The sequence below is a fragment of the Euprymna scolopes genome, chromosome 41 (genome assembly GCF_053919585.1).
Source record: "Euprymna scolopes isolate OS-2025 chromosome 41, ASM5391958v1, whole genome shotgun sequence".
In the NCBI taxonomy this organism is placed as follows: domain Eukaryota; kingdom Metazoa; phylum Mollusca; class Cephalopoda; order Sepiida; family Sepiolidae; genus Euprymna; species Euprymna scolopes.
In genome coordinates, this window is record NC_136522.1 from 35,755,000 (window position 1) to 35,778,362 (window position 23,363).

At 33.2% G+C, this 23,363-nt stretch overlaps 1 protein-coding gene across 1 annotated transcript in view; it reads right to left on the bottom strand.

Annotated features, from left to right (window-relative positions):
• LOC145266472 (archaemetzincin-2-like) overlaps window positions 1–21,725 on the bottom strand; it is a 33,689-nt gene extending 11,964 nt beyond the window's left edge. Inside the window, exon 1 of the mRNA XM_080122159.1 lies at window positions 21,512–21,725. The gene's annotated coding sequence lies outside the window, so the exon portion shown is untranslated. The remainder of the gene's footprint in view (window positions 1–21,511) is intronic.
• Window positions 21,726–23,363: the final 1,638 nt, after the last annotated feature.

Here is a 23,363-nt window from a genome sequence, read left to right on the forward strand (position 1 = left end):
TAAAATTTTTTCGCTCTATCTATTTAAATGAAATTTTTTTGCTCTATCTAATTAAATTTATTTTTTTCGCTATATCTAATTAAATTTAATTTTTTCGCTCCATCTAATTAAATTCATTTTTTTCGCCGTATCAAATAAAATTTAATATTTTCGTACTATCTAATTAAATTTAAAATTGTTGCTCTATCGAATTAAATTCAATTTTTTCGCTATATCTAATTAAATTAAAATCTTTTTGCTCTATCGAATTAAATTTAATTTTTTTTTCTATCTAATTAAATTTATTTTTTTCGCTCTATCTGATTAAATTTAATTTTATCTCTATCCGATTTAATTTAAATATTTTGCTCCATCTAATTAAATTCCATTTTTTCGCTCTATCTAATAAAATTTAATTTTTTGCTGTATCTAATTAAATTTAATTTTACGCTCTATCTAATTTTTATTTTTTCGTTCTTTCTAATTAAATTTCACATTTTTTCTCAATCTAATTAAATTTCATTATTTGCTCTATATAATTAAATTTAAATGGGTCACTCTATCTACTCAAATTAAATTTTTTGCACTATCTAATAAAAGTTAATTTGTTTAGCTGTATCTAATTAAATTAAATTTTTTCGCTCTATTGAATTAAATTTGATTTTTCGCTCTATCAAATTAAATTTTATTTTTTCGCTCTATCTAATTTAATCTAATTTTTTTGCTCTATCGGATTAAATTTGATTTTGTTGCTCTATCGAATAAAATAAAATTTTTTCATTCTATCGAATAAAATTTAATTTTTTCGCTCTATCGAATTAAATTTAATTTTTTCGCTCTATCTAATTTAATTTCATTTTTTTGCTCTAACGGATTAAATAAAACATTTTCGCTCTATCTAATTAAATTTTATTTTTTTGCTCTATCGAATCAAATTACATTTTTTTGCACTATCTAATTAAATTTAATTTTTTGCACTATCTACTTAAATTTAATTTTTTAGCTGTATCTAATTAAATTTGATTTTTTCGCTCTATATAATTGGATTTCATTTTTTGGTCTATCGAATTAAATTTAATTCTTTTTTTTGTGCTGTATCTAAGTAAATTAAATTTTTTGCTCTATCTAATTAAATTTAACTTGTTGCTCTATCTAATTAAATTGTATTTTTTGCTCTATCGAATTAAATTTTATTTTTCCCCTCTATGGAAATAAATTTAATTTTTGGCACTATATCATTAAATTTAAATTTTTTGCTTTTTCTAATTAAATTTTATTTTTGTATCTATCTAATTAAATTTAATTTTTGATCTATCGAATTGAATTTAATTTTTTGCTCTATCTAATTAAATTCAATTTTGGATCTATCTAATTAAATTTAATTTTTTATCTATCTAATTAAATTTAATTTTTGATCTATTTAATTAAATATAATGTTTTGCTCTATCGAATTAAATTTAATTTTTTTGCTCTATCTAATAAAATTTTTTGCTCTAATTAAATTTAATTTTTCCTCTATCGAATTAAATTTTATTTTTTTGCTTTATCTAATTAAATTTAATTTTTTGCTCTAATTAAATTCAATTTTTTGCTCTATCCAATTAAATAGAATTTTTTTTAGCTTTTTCTAACAAAATTTTATTTTTTGCTTTATCTAATTAAATTAAATTTTTTCCTCTTTCAAATTAAATTTAATTTTTTGCTCTATCTAATTCAATTTAATTTTTTTGCTCTACCGAATTAAATATTATTTTTTGCTTTATCGAATTAAATTTATTTTTTTCGCTCTATCTATTTAAATTTTTGCTCTATCTAATTAAATTTAAATTTTTTGCACTATCGAATTAATTTTTTTTTTCTATCGAATGTAATATAATTTTTTCGCTCCATGTAATTAAATTTTAATTTTTTTCTCTATCTAATTAAATTTAATTTTTTGCTCTATTAAATTTAATTTTTTTGCTCCATCGAATGTAATTTAATTTTTTCACCTTATTGAATTAAATCTAATTAAATTTAAAGTTAAATTTTTTCACTCTATCGAATTAAATATAATTAAATTTAAATTAAAATCGTTTTAAAACAATTATGTCTTTTCAGAAATTCAGGATGGAAAAAAAGCAAATTCACACAATTTTCTTATTCCAAATTAGGCCAAAATCTGCTGAAACAGCTCATGATATCAATGAAGTGTTTAGCTAAGAAACCACTACTGAACACGCAGCACAATATTAGTTTAAGAAATTTCGTGGCAGCGACGTGAATCTTGAAGTTTATGAGCATAGTGGTCGGCCATCGGATATTGACAAGGATCAATTAAGAGCCTCAGTCAAAGTGAATATACACTAGGGGTAGGCTATAGAAACAAAATTTTTCAAATAAATGCCAAAAGTGGCTTATTACTTTCATTTATATGTAAATAGATGGGAACAAGTGATTTTTTTCAAAACGGGTCAAAATTGGAGGGTCGCTGGCCTCAAACGTGATTTGACCGCGTCAACGCGTGAAAATGGCCCAAATTTCGCCCCCAAACACACTTAATCACTTATTGAAAGCCACAGGGTGCATTTTTTGACTATAAATGCATTTGTATCATTAAATCTAACATTACCATTGGATATCCCACAAGTATAGGGCTTTTTAGGGTATCTCAGAGTCCAAAATGGGTCAAAATTACCCCAAAATTAGCCAAAAATGGTCGGAAATCACGGATTTTCCAAAGTGCACCTCCCAAGCCACACAGGGTGCAATTTTTGACCATAAATGGCTCTATATCATTAAATCTAACATTCTCACTGGCTATCCCACCTATATAGGGCTTTTCAAGGTATCTTAAGGGTCTAAAATGGGTCAAATTTACCCAAAAATTAGCCAAAAATGAACAAAAATCACGGATAATCCCCAAAATGCAGGTATTATATCTCATCGGGCTCCTATAAACACTCCTGTATGGCTTTTTACAGTTGGAAGACTGAAATCACCACCCTGTTATCTTATCCATTTGTATTTAGAGTATTTAGAGATCTTTGGGGGGTGTAAAAAGGGTCAAAACAATCCAAAAATGACTAAATTACGCTTTACGGTACATAACATATGAATCATTAGTTCATTCATCAATGATACTTTTTAGAAACATCGTAACTTTACTACATCAACTTCTCAGAAAGTAATTAATTGTAAATTGAACATTGAATGTCAATAAAATGCTGTCCAAGAAGAGTCTGAATTCATATTGTTCTCATAGTTACCCCAAAATTGATGAAAATGGCCCTCGATTCGCTATTTCTCGATTTGTAACCAATATATTGAATAACTTGATAAAAGGTATGAGTAATTAGCAAAGGAATTATTTTGTTATTTCAAGACACAGCTTCACTTCACATTACTTTAAAATCATTCAACAGTAAAATATCAATATAATGCATTAAAGAGCTTGTCAATCACATCATTATTCTCTAGCACAAATACTGGTTTTCGTCTTGTCAAGTTCCATGCACCAATGACATTGCACAACAAAAATTGAATTTTCAATGTCTTCTGCTCTTCAATTCGGGATTGTACCCGATCTGTTTAATGAGTAGTTCAAATTGTTTGAGGTATCATGCTCTGGCAATTGGTCACTTATATCCTCCACTTCAAATTGATCATCGTCCAAATCCAAACGATTGTGCAGTTCTTGTTCTGCCAGAAACCGTTCATGTTCCATATCGACGTGGAAAGTGTCAATGAGCCATTTGCGAGAGAGAGACTTTTGATCGACAAAGAATCTTCGTTCATGTACATCAAATTCATCAGGATTCACATCTTTTGATAGTATATTGAGAAGGACATGGTGCTCTCGTTTCCATTTAATCATATTCACACGTCTGGAACCCTTTGCTTTGTAGACATCTTTTTCGTAAATATTTAGCGATCGATCAAGTTTATGTTTTATCCCAGGTAATGTAACATAACGAACATCACTTCCAAAGGCTTTCTGCCACAATTGTAGTAATTGCAAGGAGAACTAGTGAATATGATTTTTCTGTGTCGTGGTAGCATATTTGGCAGCATGATGTTGCACAGCTTGAACACATTCAGCCTCAGTTGGAAGAGAATCAAGCAGAAGATAAGTCCAATCATCATAATTATAATCTTCGTTAATCTGCCCTGCTATACCAGCCATGTTCATTGCATTTTACTAACTGAAAAAGAAAGCAAAGTTCAATCAAATTCACAATTAATGCAATGCAATGTTATCATGTCTATTTAAAGATGCCATTGCATTGTTACAGAAAGAAAACATTTCCTTATTTGGTAATTTTCCATCTATAACTCAAATTAAGCCCCTTTTTGATAACCTATGTTGATTCTTAGGGACTTTTTGACTCTCTTTGGCTAAATCGGCCATATTTAGCCCCTTTTAAAGGTCCTTATACCCCTCATTAACAGTGCAAAAGTTAGGAGAGTGCCTGCTTCAAGCATTTCCCAACAGTTTCTGCCATGTAGAGGTGTCTTTGGGCCCATGGGAGGTGCATTTTGGAAAATCCGTGATTTCCGACCATTTTTGGCTAATTTTGGGGTAATTTTGACCCATTTTGGACTCTGAGATATCCTAAAAAGCCCTATACTTGTGGGATAGCCAATGGTAATGTTAGATTTAATGATACAAATGCATTTATAGTCAAAAAATGCACCCTGTGGCTTTCAATAAGTGATTAAGTGTGTTTGGGGGTGAAATTTGGGCCATTTTCACGCGTCGACGCGGTTAAATCACGTTTGGGGCCAGCGACCCTCCAATTTTGACCCGTTTTGAACAAAATCACTTGTTCCCATCTATTTACATATAAATGAAAGTAATAAGCCACTTTTGGCATTTATTTGAAAAATTTTGTTTCTATAGCCTACCCCTATATACACACAACTGTTCAAGAACTTGCTTCTGAATTAGACTAATGTATACGACCATTTCCAACCACTTGAGAGAGAAAGAAAAAAAATTGATAAATGAATGGCTCATGAATTGAATGACAACCAAAATAAACGCTGTTATGAAGTGTCATCTTCCCTTCTTTTACGCAGCAAGAACAACTCGTTTCTCCACTGGGTTCTCACTTGTGATGAAAAATGGGTTCTTTACGACAACCGACGACACTCAGCTCAGTGGTTAGACGCCAATGAAGTTCCACAACACTTCATGAAGCCAAAGTTGCAACAAAAGAAGATCATGCTGACTGTTGGTGATCTGCGACTGGTCTCATCCATTATAATTTTTTTTAATGCAGGTGATATGTGATTAAAAATTTAAAGAAACTTGTTTGTGTGCAGCCTGTGGAGTGGCATGTAGATAAGGAGAAAAAAATAAAAATGGTCGCCTTTCTCTTTATATGATTGTAATGTGACATGCAAATGAGATGATTCCACTTGAATAAAAAAAAGCATCGAGATTTGGAGTTGAGGTTTGACAGCAGAATATCGAGATTCAGAGTAGTGAAGTTTTGGCAGCAGTGTGTTAGTTAACATTTTTTAACCACAAACTATTTCAGTGAATGGAGAAAATGGGAGAACAAGTAAGGTTAAGCAGTGACATTCTGAAGCCATGTGGTCGCTAAAGCTAGTTGCAAAGAGACTGTAGAGAGTCGCGATCAGGCGTTATCTGTTTTGGGTGTGGCCAGGTTGGGCACATTAGCAAGGATTGCTCTTCAATACCGAGAAACTAGTAAAGGGGTGCTACTACACCAGTAGTCACCCTTTAATACTAAAAAGATATGTGAGGGTTTGTTGCCACAGATAGTGACCACTCTCAATGGAAAAATGGTTAGAGCCCTTGTTGATCTCGGCTGTACCACTATGCTTGTCACCGACTCTTAGAATGGAACCAGAACAATAGATGTCAGAGAGGTGGAGTGTTGTGAAGAGGCTGATGCCGAGATTGTGGTGAGGAATATGCCATTGCTACACAGAATGATTTTGCTGAATAAGTTTATTGCGGGAATCGATGTCGTACTGAGCCTAAATGTGAAAGACCGACTGGGAGGAGCTACAATTGCTAAATGCCAGGTGAAGTTTGGCAACCAGTAGGAATACTATTCAACCGACGAAACTCAGGCCATGCCAGATTTAGGATAAAGATTTTTAAACCAATTTTGATGGTGACAAGTGGATATTAAAGTAGCAATGAACCGCAGAAGCACCTGTGTTGGTTAACTGTTTTTTTATGGTAAATCACATTCTAAGATCATTCATAGATATTTATGCTGACAACTCTACCATCTATAGCAACACTTCAAAGGCCATAAATGATCAAGTTCTCTCTGATACTCTCCCCCCTCTGATCTTGAGCATGTGGTACAGTGGGGAAAGAGGTGGCTGGTTAATTTTAATCCATCTAAAACCAAGCATCTTTGACATCACCAATGCTCTGATCCCCATCTGGTATCAATTGAAATGAATGGCTCTCATCTTGGGAAGACTCCATGTTTTGACAAGATTCTGGGTCACCTTTCGTTATATATATGTCTAGCTGGTGATTATCTAGCTATAAAAATGGTTATTTCATTTATGAATGAATGCGAGACACTTTGTTTTTAATAAAGACTTTGTTTATTTTATGATATATTTAATATACACACTTCAACAAAATGACGGTGGTAGGGTTTAGTAGCAAAGGTGGGTCGCAACTGTGTCAATTTGTGTTTCGCTTCTGTCCATCTCTTTGACTGTCTGATTGTTGCTTTGTTTCGCTCGCCTCTATTTATTGGTATCACTTCAACCTGCTAACCTATTTTCTCGCCAGCTTGTTTATTGCACATTTGCTGGTTTTTGGTCTGATCCTTGACCAATAGATGTCATGGATACAGGTTGCTACAAATCCCGGGATTTCCATTGTTTATTTTCGTTTGCCTGAATGTAGCTTAGGTCACCTTTTCCTGGCACCAATCTTTCTTTTGATTGCCTGGAATTGCCATTGTTTATTTTCCTGCTTGCCTGGACACAGTTCTCGCCCCCACCTCTCTTTAACACTTTACTCTTGATCTAAAATGGAACACGTATATCAAATCCATTGCCAAGGTTGCTGGGAAAATAATGAGATCAGCATTTCCGGTAGATATCTCACTGCTGATGAAATTCTCTACCTATATAAGAGCCAAGTATATCCAAGGATGGAGTACTGTTGCCACATCTTGGCAGAAGCTACTAGAAAGACCTTAGCCTGTCTTGACAGAGTTCAAAATAGACTTCGTAGCCTAGTGGAGGATGCCCTTTTCTCTTCCCTGCAACCTCTTTCCCACAGAAGAAACATTGCAAGCCTGTCTCTGCTTTATCGTTATTTTCATGGAAAGTGCTGAGCTTCAATCTATGGTTACTCTTACCAAACTTTCACGAAAAACACTCGTCTAGCTAAAACCACCATCAATAATTTCCCCACTTTTTATCTGTACCTAAACCTAAACATGAACAAAGCTTCTTTCTTCGAACTGCACGCCTGTGGAACTCTCTTCCATTTGCCTGCTTTCCGACTGACTATAATATGGTCGTCTTCAAAACCAACATAAACAAATTCTTGATGAGCCGCCCCCTTAAGTAATCCAATTTACCAAATTCCTATTACTAACGATTACAATATTATCCAATTGACTACTGTACACTCTATAACCCTTATCCTCGTGTGGCCTCTGTGCTTTGATAACTGGTGACTCCTTTGTACAAAAAAAAAAAATAATCACCAAGCAAATTGATCATACCCTACCCGCTCCTACCTCAGCCAACATCTGTGGCGATTTCAATGTTCATAATGTTAAATGGCTAGTCCACGCAAACAAAACAGATGCTGAAGGAGATTTTGTCAATATCTCTCTTGCTTATGACCTAACATAGATTGTTAACGAACTTACTCTGGTACCCGATGCTCATGGACAATTTGCAGGTCTTCTACATCTTTTTCTACAAACATGCCCTGTCTCTGCTAGTTTGTGTCAATAAAGATAAAACAATATTTAAAAAAACCCTAAATATCCCTCTTCATCAAACAGCGTATCGATACTAAATGGCTGACTGGTACTGTTTCTAAATGTTTATATCAAAATTACCCCTATGCTCTATGTTTTAAAAAAAAATGTGTTCACTGTAGTATGCAATTAAACTGATTGGTTAATCATTGATATAGACAGTTACATACCTTTCTAGAAATTCCAACAGAAATTGAATAGACAGTTACAGTACACCATTGTACATAGGAAGCACTATTTTAATTGTTTTAAATGTAATGTTTTGAAACTAAAGTCGCCTTTAGAACTGCCAACAATAACTGCAAAAGAGTTACAGAAAATGCGCGAGTCATATGCTCAGCCCATCAAATCCAGAAACTTCAATGCCTTTTGTTGAATATACAAATAAGATCCTAAACAGATGCATTGCCTCTATCTCAACAATTATCAACAGACCTGAGGTGATTTTTTTTTTTTTACACAGTGATCATCACTTATCAAGGCCCGGAAGCCATTTCATAAGTATCTGACATTGATGCCAAACTCTTTGCAAAGAATTTTGCATCAAACTCAACTCCATGTGGTCAGGGCCACCTACCTCCCAAATTTCCTCCCACGACTGAAAATAATCTAAGTGATGTTTATGATGTTGTTACACTCATCAAGAACCTTGATGCCAGCAAGGTAATTTGGTCTTGACAATATTGTAGTTATTGTACTAAAAAAATTTCAATTGAAATTAGCACCCATTTTTACAAAGCTGTTCAATCGATGCCTAAAGCACAAATGCTTCCCAACACCTTGGTAAACCTCATTAGTTTGGCCAATACTTAAAAAAATAGTGGAGATCAATCTTCTGCATCTCAGTACCAATTAGTCTTCTGTGCGTGATGAATAAGTTGCTTGAATCTGTGTTGAATAGAGAAATTGCCAATCGACTTAGCAAAATCAACAATCTACTCAGTGACAAGCAATATGGTTTCCATCCTGCAAGATCTACAGCTGATGTACTGATTGCAATTTCACATAGGATCAGTGAATCTATCGACAGAGATTTCTTGTCAATAGCAGTAGCTCTTGACATATCAAAGGAATTGGATAGAATTTGGCATAAAAATCTACTTCACAAAATTTTAAACTATGGTATATCTGGAAATATCTTCTTCAACTATTGAATCTTTTCTCTGCAAATAGCCATCCATGGTCAGAAGTCGGAAACTCAAAGTCCTCGCATGTTTCAAGGATTCATCCTGGGCCCAATTCTCTTCTTTATCTTAATCAATGATTTCCCAAATCACATTCTGAGTTCATTCGTCAGCATATATGCAGAAAACACTACCATCTATGGCAACGTTTCAAAGGCCAGCAACAACCAAAATTCCTTAGAGTCTCTCTCCTTGAACACGTGGTGCAATGGAGCAAAAGGTGGCTGGTTAATTTTAACGCATCTAAAAGTTTCTAGTTTTTCACTACCAATGCTCTGATCTCTACTTGGTCCATCCTAATTAATATGAATGGTTCTCTTCTTAAAGAAGCTGCTCGGAGCACCCGATCCTGCCTTGACACACTTCAAAACCTAATAGGTGATGCCTTTTTCTCCTCCCTGCAATGTCTTTCTCACAGGAGATGTTGCGAGCCTGTCTCTTCTCTATCGTTATTTCCAGAGCTTCAATCTATGGTTCCCTCCTGCAAAACACTTGTCTAGTTACAACCACTGTCAACAATTTCTCCTCACTCTGACTAAATCTAAATGCAAATTCTATGAACAAAACTTCTTTTTCTAGAACTAGTTGCCTGCAGAACTCTGTACTGCTTTCCACCTGACTACAACATGGCCATCTTCAAGTCCAATCTGAACAAGTTCTAGTTGACCTGTACTCTTAAATAATTAAATTCTACATAATTTCCATCACTATTGATTTCTATGCTATTGTCTCATTAACTTTTAACCTCAAATGGCCTTCGGGCCTTGATAAATAGTGACTCACTTGTAATGTATAATTTAAATCTTGTGGATTATCCGTTTACTTTTTTCATGTCTGTGTGCATATTTGTTATTAAGAATTTTTAATGATCGTCACCACAATAAAGGTTAAAGGTTGAGTAGTTAAAAATTTCATTGCATTGTTGTTTGTCTGATTTCCAAAGTGTGCTAACAATTTTAAAATGTGTTGCGGATTGACCTACATTCATAAAAAAGTGGAGGTTATTCTAAATTGGGACAAAGACGCCTTCTTGTGTTTTCTTATTTTAAGTTATCAGGAAAAAATGGAACGTGATCTGAATTCTCACAAAGATATCTCATACAAACTGTTAGGTGTGTAAATATTTTGGGGGAGTACAAAATTGTATCAGGGTTGATTATGGACATTATTTATTTTGAAACATGATTAATTAAAAAATAAAAAACATGAAAAGGCTAGCCGGTTTCAAATCTTGCTCAACAGAGCTAAATCAAGGTTAGTAATGGAGATTATAGTAAGAGGAAAAATAATTAATAAAACAAAAAGAAAAAAGGAATCAAACAGAAACCATATTTTCTTTTGTTTACAAAAAAATGTCTCAAAGGCAATGTAAATGAACTATACAATGATTAGGTATGTTTATTCACTTGTATATATTAGATTCACTCCTAAACTAATTAATTGATCATTATGTATTTTAAAAAAACAGGTTTTAGGCGAAAGGGTGAGTAATTTGAGCTATATTTAGTTTCAGTCAGTATTATACAAATAGGACAAAAAAGTCTTTTATGAAAATATAGACACCCACTTTTGTGAATTTTTAGTATAGGTATTGCGAGCACAGAAGGAATCAGGTGATTGTAAGATGCAGGAGTTCCTTAAACTCCTGCATCTTACAATCACATTAGCACCTGATTCCTTCTGTGCTCACAATTCAGGGAACTTTTGCTATTACTAACAGGCAGAGTATTGTTACTGTTGATCAAGAGAAAAGTCTATCAATGTGATGATGTGTCCAATTAAAAGGACATGTTTTGCATGTGAAAGACGTTATTATTGGTGACTCTGTCGTTTTTTCATAAAACTTTTCATGTAGGCCTGTCACTATTCATTTGTTATTTATGTTTCTTAACAAGAAACAGCTGACATGTTTTTCACTGGATATTTTCAGAAACTCTGCATTGACCTGAATGGAACCATGCCCACAACGCCTTGCACCAGGCAATCGCTGGAATTTCAAAAGCAACTGCTTCCAACCATGTTTGCATTGTCTGCATGGAAAACAATGCATGCAACGCAACAGAGCACACTCTGTTGTATTGCATACAAGAACAAATCACACAAGAAAGTCACGATCAATGCCAGGTAGGATGCTCAGTTTGGTAGGCTTAAAATCAGCTTTGTTTTAAAAAGAGAAATAAATCTTTAGTTGTCTTCTAAATTTTGAATCAATTACAAGGAAAACATTTCAGTAAAAACTAATTAAAAAGATCATACGTCTTATCGTTTATACATTTGCAAAAATATATGTGGACATGAGGGTTTTACAGTCATTTGAAAATTTTAAAAACACAACAAATCTCTATTTATAGAAATTTTAAAAGAATCAGAATTGGTAATTGAATTGTAATGCAGAATTTAGAACAGAATCTGTAATTATATTGGAATCGGGGAAAAATGTTTGAATTGTCTTATCACTTGTACAGAAGTGAATGTTCCCCAAAAGAAAATTAATCAGATTTTTTTGATTTTTTTTATTCAATTTTCACCCCAAACAAGGCACAGAGCCACTTTGAAGTAGCAGGGATATCATGAAGGGAGATGAGCAGCAAGATGTCTGTTCACATTACACTTGAACTTCTGCATGTCAGTACAGGTTGGGAAAGCAGAATCCCGAAAGGGAGTTCCAAAGTCTAACAGTTCTGGGGAAGAAACTATTGGAGTAGAAGGCCTTCTTACACCTAGGGATCTCTACTGTGAAGGGGTGGGATTTAGTTGCTTGTCGGGTTTGTCAGAGGTATTTATGTTGAGTGTTTGTAGTTTGTCAGAGCATTCACCATTAAAAAACTTGTAGAACAGGCAGAGGGATGCAACATTTTGTTGATAGGACAGACATTGAAGCTTAGATGACAGTTCAGGACCTATCAGGTTGGCAACTCTTTTGAACCTTGTGCAGAAGTGAGAGACTAGTAGCAGATGCGCCAGTCCACATGTGACAACAATACTCCATACATGGGCGAATGGTGGTCTGATAGAGGTACATGATACTTTCAGGTGCAAGTAGCTTTCTAGCACAGTAGAGAGAGCCCACCTTCTTCGCAGCGGCCTTAGCAATGCTCTCAATGTATCTGTTCCAACTCACATTCCCTGTGAACGTTAGGTCGAGGAGTATAAGTACTTTCAAATAATGTGTTTTTGGAAATTGCTATTAGAGCTAGAGAAAGTTTCCTGTATTAAAGGAAACAAGCTTAGTGTTGGCAGCATTGAATGTGACCATCCATTTTTGTCTCCATTCCACTACAGATTAGAGGTCTTCCTCTAGTGTTTCTGCCATTTCCTTAGATATATGTTCATTTGTTTTCTACTGGTGACGGTTATAGAGCATGTTGTCGTCAGCAAAAATACCCATCTCAGAGGCAATTTTATCAGAGAGGTAATTTATGAATATTAGGAATAATAAAGATCCAATGTACTCTCGCATTTATATCATATTGTTTAGATGTACGACCGTCAAGGACAACCTGTATTCTTCTCTTACTTAAGAAGGATTTAATTATCTTATGTATTCTTGCAGTGATACTATATGATTTGATTTTCCTGAGAAGACCATCATGCTATACCCTGTCAAAAGTCTTAGATATATCTAGGGGTACTGCCCTGCCCTATCCTGCTTTGTCCAGTGAATGGTATATACGTTCAGACGTTACAGTTAAGATATCTGCTGTGGAACGGGCTTGCCTAAATCTATATTGTTGTTCGGTCAGAAGTTTAGCAGCTGTAAGGTGATAAACTAGAGCTTGATTAATTATGGCAAAAAGTGGGAGGAGGCTAATGGGGCGATAATTTAATGGGTCTTTTTTCTTTGCCAGAATTCTTGAAAACTGGTACCACAGAAGCAGTTTTCCAGCAGTCAGGAAAGCAAGATTCGTTAAGGCATTTGTTGTAAAGTTTGGAGAGAACTGGAGCAACCTCGGCAGAGCATTTTTTTAATAGCACAGCCGGGATAAGATCAGATCCACATGCTTTTGAGGTGTCTAGGTTTTTTATGATACGATGCACTTGGAAGGGGTGATTTTTAGATAATCAAGGTGGCATCTGTTTGCGAAGGAAAGTCAGGGAGGGAGTGGTTTGCTTGGTCCAAATCAGCCGTGCAATCAGTCTCATGATTTGATTCCAAAAGGATTTTATCAGGGTGTGTGGGAGTATATCATTTCCTGCACTGATGATTGCATAAGCATGAAACAATAGAAAACTGTAGGTATAAAAGTAATTATTTATATTTAGAAGAAATTTTTTAAAAAAATACTATAGTTTATATATATGTATACAAGTAGAATACCCAGCCTAGGATGAGTATAAGCAATAACTATAGCATTAGTTAATTTTAATGTTTATATATATATATATATATATATATATATATATATATATATATATATATATATATATATATATATATATAGTAATTTATAAAATATATATGGCGATTAAGCTACACTGAATACTTGGTGTTTCATCCACTATAGGATTCGTCAGGCTTATGCGCGAATTTGCGCATAAGCCTGACGAATCTTATAGTGGATGAAACGCCGAATATTCAGTGTAGCTTTATTGCCATATATATTTTATAAATTACTAACTAGCTCTACCTACGTATTAAGCACTTTTGAAGTAAATACTTAAAGTTTACGCTTAAATCTATACTTTCGTATATTAATTTTATGTGAGTAAATGAAGTAGTTATATATATATATATATATATATATATATATATATATATAATTCATGTCATTCATCATTTCCATCTAAAACCTCAAGGTGCTTTTCCTTGTTTAACCTTGAGAGATGCCAAGCAGAGGAGGACCATATGTGCAAGAGGCTTGTAACCTGATCGCTAGAGCTCAGCTTTGATATTGTTCGTTCTGATTGCATTGTTCTCTGTGTCTGTCAATAGCAATTCCGTTTCTCTGTTCAAATGACCTTTTCGTAGCCATGTCCATGCGTTTTCTCTTCTCTAGTCAATCTCATGAATCTTCCATGTAACTGTTTTCCTCCCATTTTATTTTTCTCATCATTTTGTTTTCAGTTTCAATTTTAGTATTTATTTTTCAGATGTCTTTTGCAACAATAATCAGTTTTTTTTGTGTCACCCACAATATAACTTCTTTGCTTACCTGTCCTCTTACCTCTACTTTCCATTCTACACAGCAGGTCAATATCATCTTTTGCGTTTACTCCATTGTGCATGCTTACTAGTTCTTCAATGGTTTGGAACATCTTACTTGATTCCTTTTATAAGGTTCCTACAAAATATTTTGATTTCTAAGAGATTTCCTGGTCTTCTCAAACATTGTTTTTCAATTTTCCCTTTCATTTCTCTTGATCTTCTGATGTCTTTTTCTCGAATATTTGTATGCATCATTTTCACCAAACTCTCTCATCTATTGATGGTTAAGTAGTTCCTCTGGTATTTCGAGCTTTCCCCTTATCATCTCAAATAGTTTCATTCTAAATTACATTTTTATGTTCTGACTAAAAATTCAGGTTGTGTTTATCAACCTTTTCAATTCCGTTTTGCTTTTATAAATAGATTCAGGCCATTCATATACATGAGATGGTTTATTCTTTCTTCTGTGTCAGTGAATTTGTATCAAGCATTACACTTCCTGAGTATGTTGTTGAGTGGCATATTATTATGATAAATAGTAATATGGTTAGAGAGAATCTCCCTAGAAAATTCCTCTCTGTATTCATATCTCAACCAGGTGTTATCCTACAACTGTAAGTGTTTCCAGGTTTCCATTACTTTATTTACAATAAATCGATCATTTTGTCAGATGTACATTCTTTACGCAGTTATCAATGCTTAGTGGATTCTGATATATACTTACTTATAATCAGTCCATGCCAAACTATGTTTTTCTGTTTTAATCTATATACAATATATTATTTTCTAGCACTATTTTGTTCCTTGGGATGTAAACCATAGGGAGTAGTAGATCTGGACTTTTAACTGCGCTGTTAGAATTTTTCACGTGGTTAATAGATAAGTTATTGGTTTGTATTTGTTTGAAATTGTTCGTTGAAGTATTGTTTTGTATTATTTTAGTTCTTCCTTTGGCTATGCAATCTGGTACATCTGTTTTATTTCCTCAGCTTGTAAAGCTGTGATTTTTAAACGCAGTATGTATTACAGTGTGGCCGCTTTCCAGCTTGCCATTTTTTGTAAGGTCTTCTTAATTACTTATTAATTTTGATTTCTGTTCCTTCTTCAATTTCTGGAAGATCTGCTTTCATGTTTATCAGCCATTCAGCATTTCTGTTATGGTCTTACCGCTTTTCCCATATATTGCACGCGAATTCTTTTATTTTTGATGATTTCATTGCTCTGCTCTTGATTTTCCTCTATGCACGTTTTCATAATACTGGCATCCATTGTTTTCAAAGGTCCTGTTCATTTGCACTAATGGTTAACCACTTAGCAATGCCAAAATCCAATTGAGGATGGTAGTGATATTTTCAATTGGATGATGGAACAAAACTATGAAAGGATTGAGAAATGTTTAATTTATTTACTGGACAACATGACAGATATTTATTGACATTGGACTTGAAAACGACCATGTAGAGAAACGTTTCCTATAGGCATGAAATTCTGTTCATGGAAGTTCTATTTGATTTTAGTTAAATAAAGGAAGAAAGAGTTCTTTGAAGTGTTGATAGAAAGACGAGCTTTTGTTGAAGAGACTTTTTGTGTGGTGGCAGAACTTAAAATTCAGTCAACTGAGTATAAAAGTATCGAGAGATTAAGGAAAAACAACACTTCTTCTGTGAGAAAGAACAACCTTTTAGATAAGAGATTATTCTGCATTAAGTTGCAAAGTCAGTTTTGTACTATGTCAAGCTCAGAAAGAGTCCTCTGCGTGGATCAGTATTTCATCTTGATTCGAATTTGGCTATTATAAATGCAGAGGATTTCACCAGGTGTGAGGTATTTTCTGGAGTGGTGGAATGATTCAACTATTTTTCCAATGATTTTAGCAACAGATTTGATGTAGTCTTCTACTTCAATCCTATGAACATGTCAACCAAGGGACTTCATCAAGTAGAGAGCAATTCATTCCAACTGAGACAAAATTAAGATCCGTGCATTGATAGTAAAAGGAGAGAAGGTTTGTGAAACATTAAACGAAGTCATTTCCTGTGAGCAATAGTGGTGGCACTATTTACCATTGTTGGTGTTTGGGTCACTGTGAGAATTGTTTACAAGGTATAAAACTCTTAATGCCAGCGATTAAAAAGAAAAACAAATAAATCAGAACTGATAATGGACTGCAGAGGGATTTCTCGGAAGAAACATCTGAAACTATCACAATCTGCAGTTGAATATCCTCGAAAATTTGAAAGGAATTTGGAAACATTTCAACTGTCAAAAACTATTTTTTTAAATTCTTAGCAAATTCTCATTGGTTTAAAAGATTGAAAGGATTGAAACAAATTTTACACCCAATCATTTTATAAACAAAATTCTTATCTTAACAACAATAGGTTTATAATAATTTGATTAAATCAATAATTAATAAAACGATAACGTAATTTAATTTAAATCTCTAAATCCTATTTAACAACTGATTTAATTACAAGATTAAATCTATCAGAATGCATTTTTTTCTCATAAACAAATTAGTCATTTTCATATTTTATTAACTGCAAAAAAAGAAGAAAAGAATGATTCGCTGCATAAACGATCAAAATTGTATTAAAAAAAAATTTGGTAAAAAAACAGCAAAAGGCACTGGTTGCCCTTCCTGAAACGGAACTCTAGGTTGTGAATTATGAGAATTTCTTCGGTCTAGAAGGACTTATCCTTTACTGATCAAAGACATTACATTTGAAGTGTAGTATCGAAACAGATACTACACTTCATTCCTAGTTAAAACGCCAAGGAACCGATGTTCCTCCTTAGCATCATTTTGGAAACCTAGTGACTGACTGTCCTGAATGATCTTTTTCGGAATAAGATATGGTCCAGTTTGGTCGTCGGAGGTGAATTCCTCAAGGCATTTTCCCCTCTTTCAGGAGTGGGATTTGATTAAATGTTAGATGCCTGACTATTTTTGTACCCTTTCAGAAGTGTCCCTAGGGGCAGCGGCAGCGTTTTAATTTTTTTTCTACTACCCCTTTCCCCTCCCGCGTCCAAACACACACGTTAAATTAAATTCCAGTCTAACCTCGCTGCTTTCGGAAACGAGTAAATCTTGACATTATATTTTTTCAAATCAAAACAAAAATGAAAGTAAAAACTCTCCGGCAACATTTGTTCTCATCCATTAATGGAAACCATTCATAATAAATCGTATATAAAAAAGCATCAATCAAAGAATAATGGCGGAAGTTCGAAATAGAGGTGCATTATTTTTATTTTAAATATTTAATGCACTGAGGGGAGGAGGTCACTTACCTTCATCGTAAAATGGACACTTACTTTATAGTCGTTGTAACCAAAATCCCTACTTATAGCAGGAAAGGTTATCAATTGCATCATTGTAAAGTAAGTTGGATCTTTTGTGGGAGAACAAACTGCCCCCTCCCCCTCCAAAAAAAACAGACAAATTGCGGCTTGTAGTATATATATATATATATATATATATATATATATATATATATATATATATATATATATATATATATATATATATATATATTAACAAGAGTGCTCAATGCCGAAGTAGGTCACGGTATACTTTTTATTTGTTTTACATAAGCATTATGTCACAACACATTCATGAGCATGTTCAACGGTTTAAGCTTTTGTATAAGTAATATCGCCTGAAGGATGCCCGGAAAACTCGTCCCGGGAAAACTCATCTCCGGAAAACCCGTACCCGGAAAACTCGTACCCGGAAAACTCGTACCCGGAAAAATCGCCCCTTTTTGCTAGGTAGGAAAACTGGTCCCTTATTGAATAAATATCGATTGAAAACACATTTTATTACCGTTCTTGAATGAGATATTGTTTTTAAAAGAGACTATATGCACCCCCATAATATTTAAAAAAAATTTTTTAACTCTTGCTTAAAAAAATAAACTTGATCACGGAGTTAAGATAGGGAAAAACGAAACCAAATATTTATTAAAAAAATACTCTAGTTTTAACACTTTTTGTGTCATTACGAAACAAAAATAAAGAAAACACGTATTATCAAAGAAAGCAATTATTTTATTTAGAAGAATTAATTCAGTTTAAATAATTCTTGTGTTATTACAAAACAAAAAAGAAAACACGGTATTATGTAATTTTGGTACCGCGCTGAAATAATAACGTTATTATTTCGAAAGCTATTCTTAACATGGGGAGGAGAGGGTATCGTTTAAAAGTCATTTCGGGGGCACTTGTGCTTGTGCAGTACTTGAAAATATACGAATTTATTTTCTTTTGGAGGTGGGGGGGCTCGTTTTAAAACTATATCTACCTCAATATTTTCTTCAATTTTCGGACATTTTTTTGGTAAAAATATTTCTATTTAACTAAATAAACTCTTTAAAATAAGTTTGCACACCAAAAACTTACAAAGCTAGGTAGAAAACGAAAACTTAGAAAAATCAATTTAATTTTTTTAAAACAATAAACATGTAAAAATATTTTTTTTAAATATTATGGGATGTGCATTACTGCATTATTGCATTACTGCATTGCATTACCTAAAAATATACAAATTTATTTTCTATTTTTTTTGGGGGGGGGGGGGGCTTGTTTTAAAACTATAGCTACCTTAATATTTTCTTTAATTTTCTATTTTGGAGCAATTATCCTCCTAAGTCGGACATTTTTTGTTCATAACACTCGACATTACTTTTTTTTTTTTAACTAAATAAATACTTTAAAATAAGTCGAAAGTTCAAAGCTAGGTAGAAAACGAAAACTTAGAAAAATTAATTTTTTTTTAAAACAACAGTAAACAAGAAAAAATATTTTTTTTAAATATTATGGGATATGCATTTTCTTTTAAACACAATATCTTCTTCAAAAACGGTCATAAAATGTGTTTCCAATCGATGTTTATTCAATAAGGGACCAGTTTTCCTACCTAGCAAAAGGGGACGAGTTTTCCGGGGACGAGTTTTCCGGAGACGAGTTTTCCGGGTACGAGTTTTCCTAAATTCCGCCTGAAGAGATCTTTAGTTACTAGTAACTGGCTAACTAAAACATGCTCATAAACATATCATGAATGCTTATGTAATTTATGTCATAAAAAGATTATTTCTCATATTCCTACGCCCCACATATACTAACATATTTAACTGTCTACTATTCTGCAATGTGTTTATTCAACATTTCCTACAACATAACCCGAACCCCAACCTTAACTTCAACCTGATGCATGTTTGAACGGGGCTCACAAAGGCAGATCACAGGTGAATGTTTTGCAACACTCACTTTTCCAGTTGCGAGACTTTTCTGCAAAAGACGTCCGTTTTACGATGACGGTCTAATAGCAAAGTAAATTATTTATGTAAACCTTATGGAACTTGCAGGAGAATGAGAGAGAGAGGGGGGGGAGAAAGGGATACTTGTTATATCTCCCCTCTTTTGGAAATAGGGTACCATTATGAATTTCAAATAATCCTTATACACTGTGAAATTTACGTTATGTATGAAAACCAAAGAGGGGAAATATCACATATGAGAAATATTTGGAATCAAGTCTCTCCTTACTGTTATTTCAGACCATTTGAAACCATAGCAGCAAGTTTTAGTGTCCGCTCCATCGAGGCCTGAGGTTTTGGGGAAATATAAGATATTTTGTAATTCATATGCAAAACTAGGAAAACAAATTACTATAATTGAAACATTGATAAAGGTGCAGTATCTTTCTACTTTAAAAAAAAAATCCTTTAAAATTACCGCTTTTAAAGGTTTTGGAGGATGCTGAAAACGAAAATAACGTTTAAAATTCCAGGAAACGAGTAGTTTCCAAGATATAAAGAATTTATAGTTTCGAAAAATTGGGGATCACTTTTCTATATTAATTTAATGTAAAATAAACACCCACTTTATAGCCTCCGTTTTTTTTTTTTGTTTTTTTTTTGTGTGTGGTCAGCGTATTTTATTTTTTTAGGAGTGGTATTTATTTGGTAATTGTGGCCTGGTAGACCAACACAAACCTACCTTAAAAATCTTGTTTATTGATAGGTTTTCGGGTATGCTGTAAACGAATATCGCATTTAAATTTTCCGCAAGAAAGTCTTTTTACGGGTATTAAGCAATGTAATTCTTGTTAGTGGTCATTGTTGTACGCGCAAGCGCACATATTTTTGCTTAATAGCCGGAAAAAGATTTATTTGTGGAAACTTTAAATGCAATATTCGTTTTCAGTACACCCGAAAACCTATAGAAATCAAGTTTTTTAAGGTAGGTTTTGTGTTGGTCTACCAGCCACAATAAATACCACCCCTTAAAAAATACCAGACCCCAATCGATAAAAAGTGGCCAGAAAATGGGTGCTTATTTTACGTTTAAATTAATAATTTCTTCATATCTTGGAAACTGCTCGTTTTCTGGAATTTCAAACTTTTATAAAATAGTAGTAATTTTAAAAGATTTTTGAGGGGAGACGAAAGCTGTAAAAAAAAGTGTCAAAACTAGACTCTGAATGATGGATGATAGCCTTAATGCGCGACCTTTAGAGCAAATGTCACATAGCCCACTCCACTACTCAATTCAGGTCATTACCTTTCCAACGAGCCTTTATTTGTTAAATTCTGATTAATAGTCACTGACATTTGGAACTTATAAAATTACTAAAAAAGGCGGTCTATCTATCTATCTATCTATCTATCTATCTATCTATCTATCTATCTATCTATCTATCTCTCTCTCTCTCTCTCTCTATATATATATATATATATATATATATATATATATATATATATATATATATATATATACTCATAGCTAAATTGACTATTAAATGCTCATATCTTTGGTTCTATGGGACGAAACTACGTGAAAATTTGCAGCCTTTTTGAAGATTATAATACTATTCTATGGTTTAAATTATATGACAATTGGTTAGAAAACAAAAACAAAAAAAAAACGTATATTTTCAAACTAATAAAATACGCTCAAATCGGTCTACATTTGTATATATAGTGTCCTGGTAAGCTAGCGTTTTCTTTGCTTGCCCCCCCCCCCTGTGGTATTGCCAGGCCACTAATATGTGTGTGTGTGTGTGTGTACGTACATATGTATGTATGTATATATATATAATATATATATATATATATTATATATATATATTATATATATATATTATATATATATATATATTATATATATATATTATATAATATATATTATATTAAATTAATGAATCTTACCTGATGTTTAATCGCAGTATTCGTAGTCATATTTGAGAAAAATGTATATATTATATATTTAATTAATGTATGTTTCTATTTTGTATATTTAAAAGTTCTTTTCAAACGAAACTTGCTGTGAGTAACGGCTAACAAAACCATACGGTTTTGCACACAAAAGTTTGTAGATCCGGCTTCTCTGTTGGGTTTAGTAGAACTATAAATTATACTATTACTACTGCCTATAAGGTAAGTAAAAAAGGAAGTGTGTGTGTGTGTGTGTGTGTGTGTGTGTGAGAGAGAGAGAGAGAGAGAGAGAGAGAGAGAGAGAGAGAGAGAGAAAGATAGGGTGGGGGAGCCACTATAATGAACAATATCAGTTGAATGTCAGTACAGACGAAGATCTAAAGGTTTTCAAGTGTGCGTCTTTGCTCCTCGTCAACGACGCGCGTGCGTTGCGGAAAATGAGAAACAAAGTCCTTTAGTGTTTAAACCCCGAAACCATCTCCCTCTCCCTGTTTCCTTCTTTCTCTCCTGTTTATTTCTACCTATCTTCCCCGCCCTTTTCTGTCTTCTGTTTCATTCACATTTTAAACTCTCATTTTATTTTAAAAACTTCCAGTTTTTTGAGTGTTTTTTTTTAAAAAGTTATTCTCTTGTAAACGCTGAGTAAAATGGAACGACAACACTGAGACGCATGATAAGAAGAAAGAAAGGAAAGCATATAACTTCTATTAACTAAATAGTTGTGATGATGGGGTAAAAGTCAGAAACTTCATAAGATACCCTTACATCATGGAAGTGACCCTGACCTAGTACAGTAAAAAGAAATACTGTAATATTTATAAACTTACGTCACCAGGAACCAAGTTATTGCAATAAAAAATCGATATTATGTCATCCTCACGCATATATCGATATTTGTGTGTCAGGGTGATTGTTTCAGTCTAATAGTAGGAAGGCATAAATAATTCGAACAGAATGAGAAAAAAAAGAGGAAAGTTTTGTTTTTGTTTTTGTTTTTTTATTAAAGAAGGATGTCTTTATCACAATAGAATTTTCAAATTTAATTATAATTTGAAATTCACTAGCATGTACATCCATCTATCCATATATATATATATATATATATATATATATATATATATATATATATATATATATATATATATATATATATATATATATATATAACTGTAATATCATTTTATTTTAATTCCGTTTCTTCAATGAAACTGATTTTAATGTTAGTACACAGTTTGTGCTTTTTGTTCTTTAATTAATTGGTCCTCGTCGCCGACCGTGTCATGCTAATAATCTCCAAGAACTTTTTCGGTTTGAACAATGCCATTGTCTACAGAGTAAACACAGGAGTGTTATTCGGTGCAACCACCTTGACAAAATGGTGGTTCCTATTCTTCCACTTCAGAGTCGTCATCCTACTAATTCTTGTGCTGTTTTTACTTTCGGTTTTTATTTTTTACCTTTCAAATTATCAATTGGTTGTCCCAGAATGTGAGACACAGGAAGTGAGAACACACGCGCGTGCGCGCGCACGCACACACACACACACACACACACACACACACACACACACACACACAGAGAAGTTCTTATTAATCTCTTACTACAATTGAACCAAAAGTTCGAGAATCAGCTGAATCACATGGGTGATGACACAAGGAAACAGTCGCATTCTTAGTGAAAGTTCTGTTTTTAAAGCATGTGGCGAGGAAGCTCTGTTTCAAGTATGCACATGGATAGGATGACACATAATAGAAGAATACATGTCATCGTAGGAGTAAAATGAATTCTCCAGACAAAATAGTCTTTTGCGTACAAATCAATTTTATAATGATATTAACAATAATAT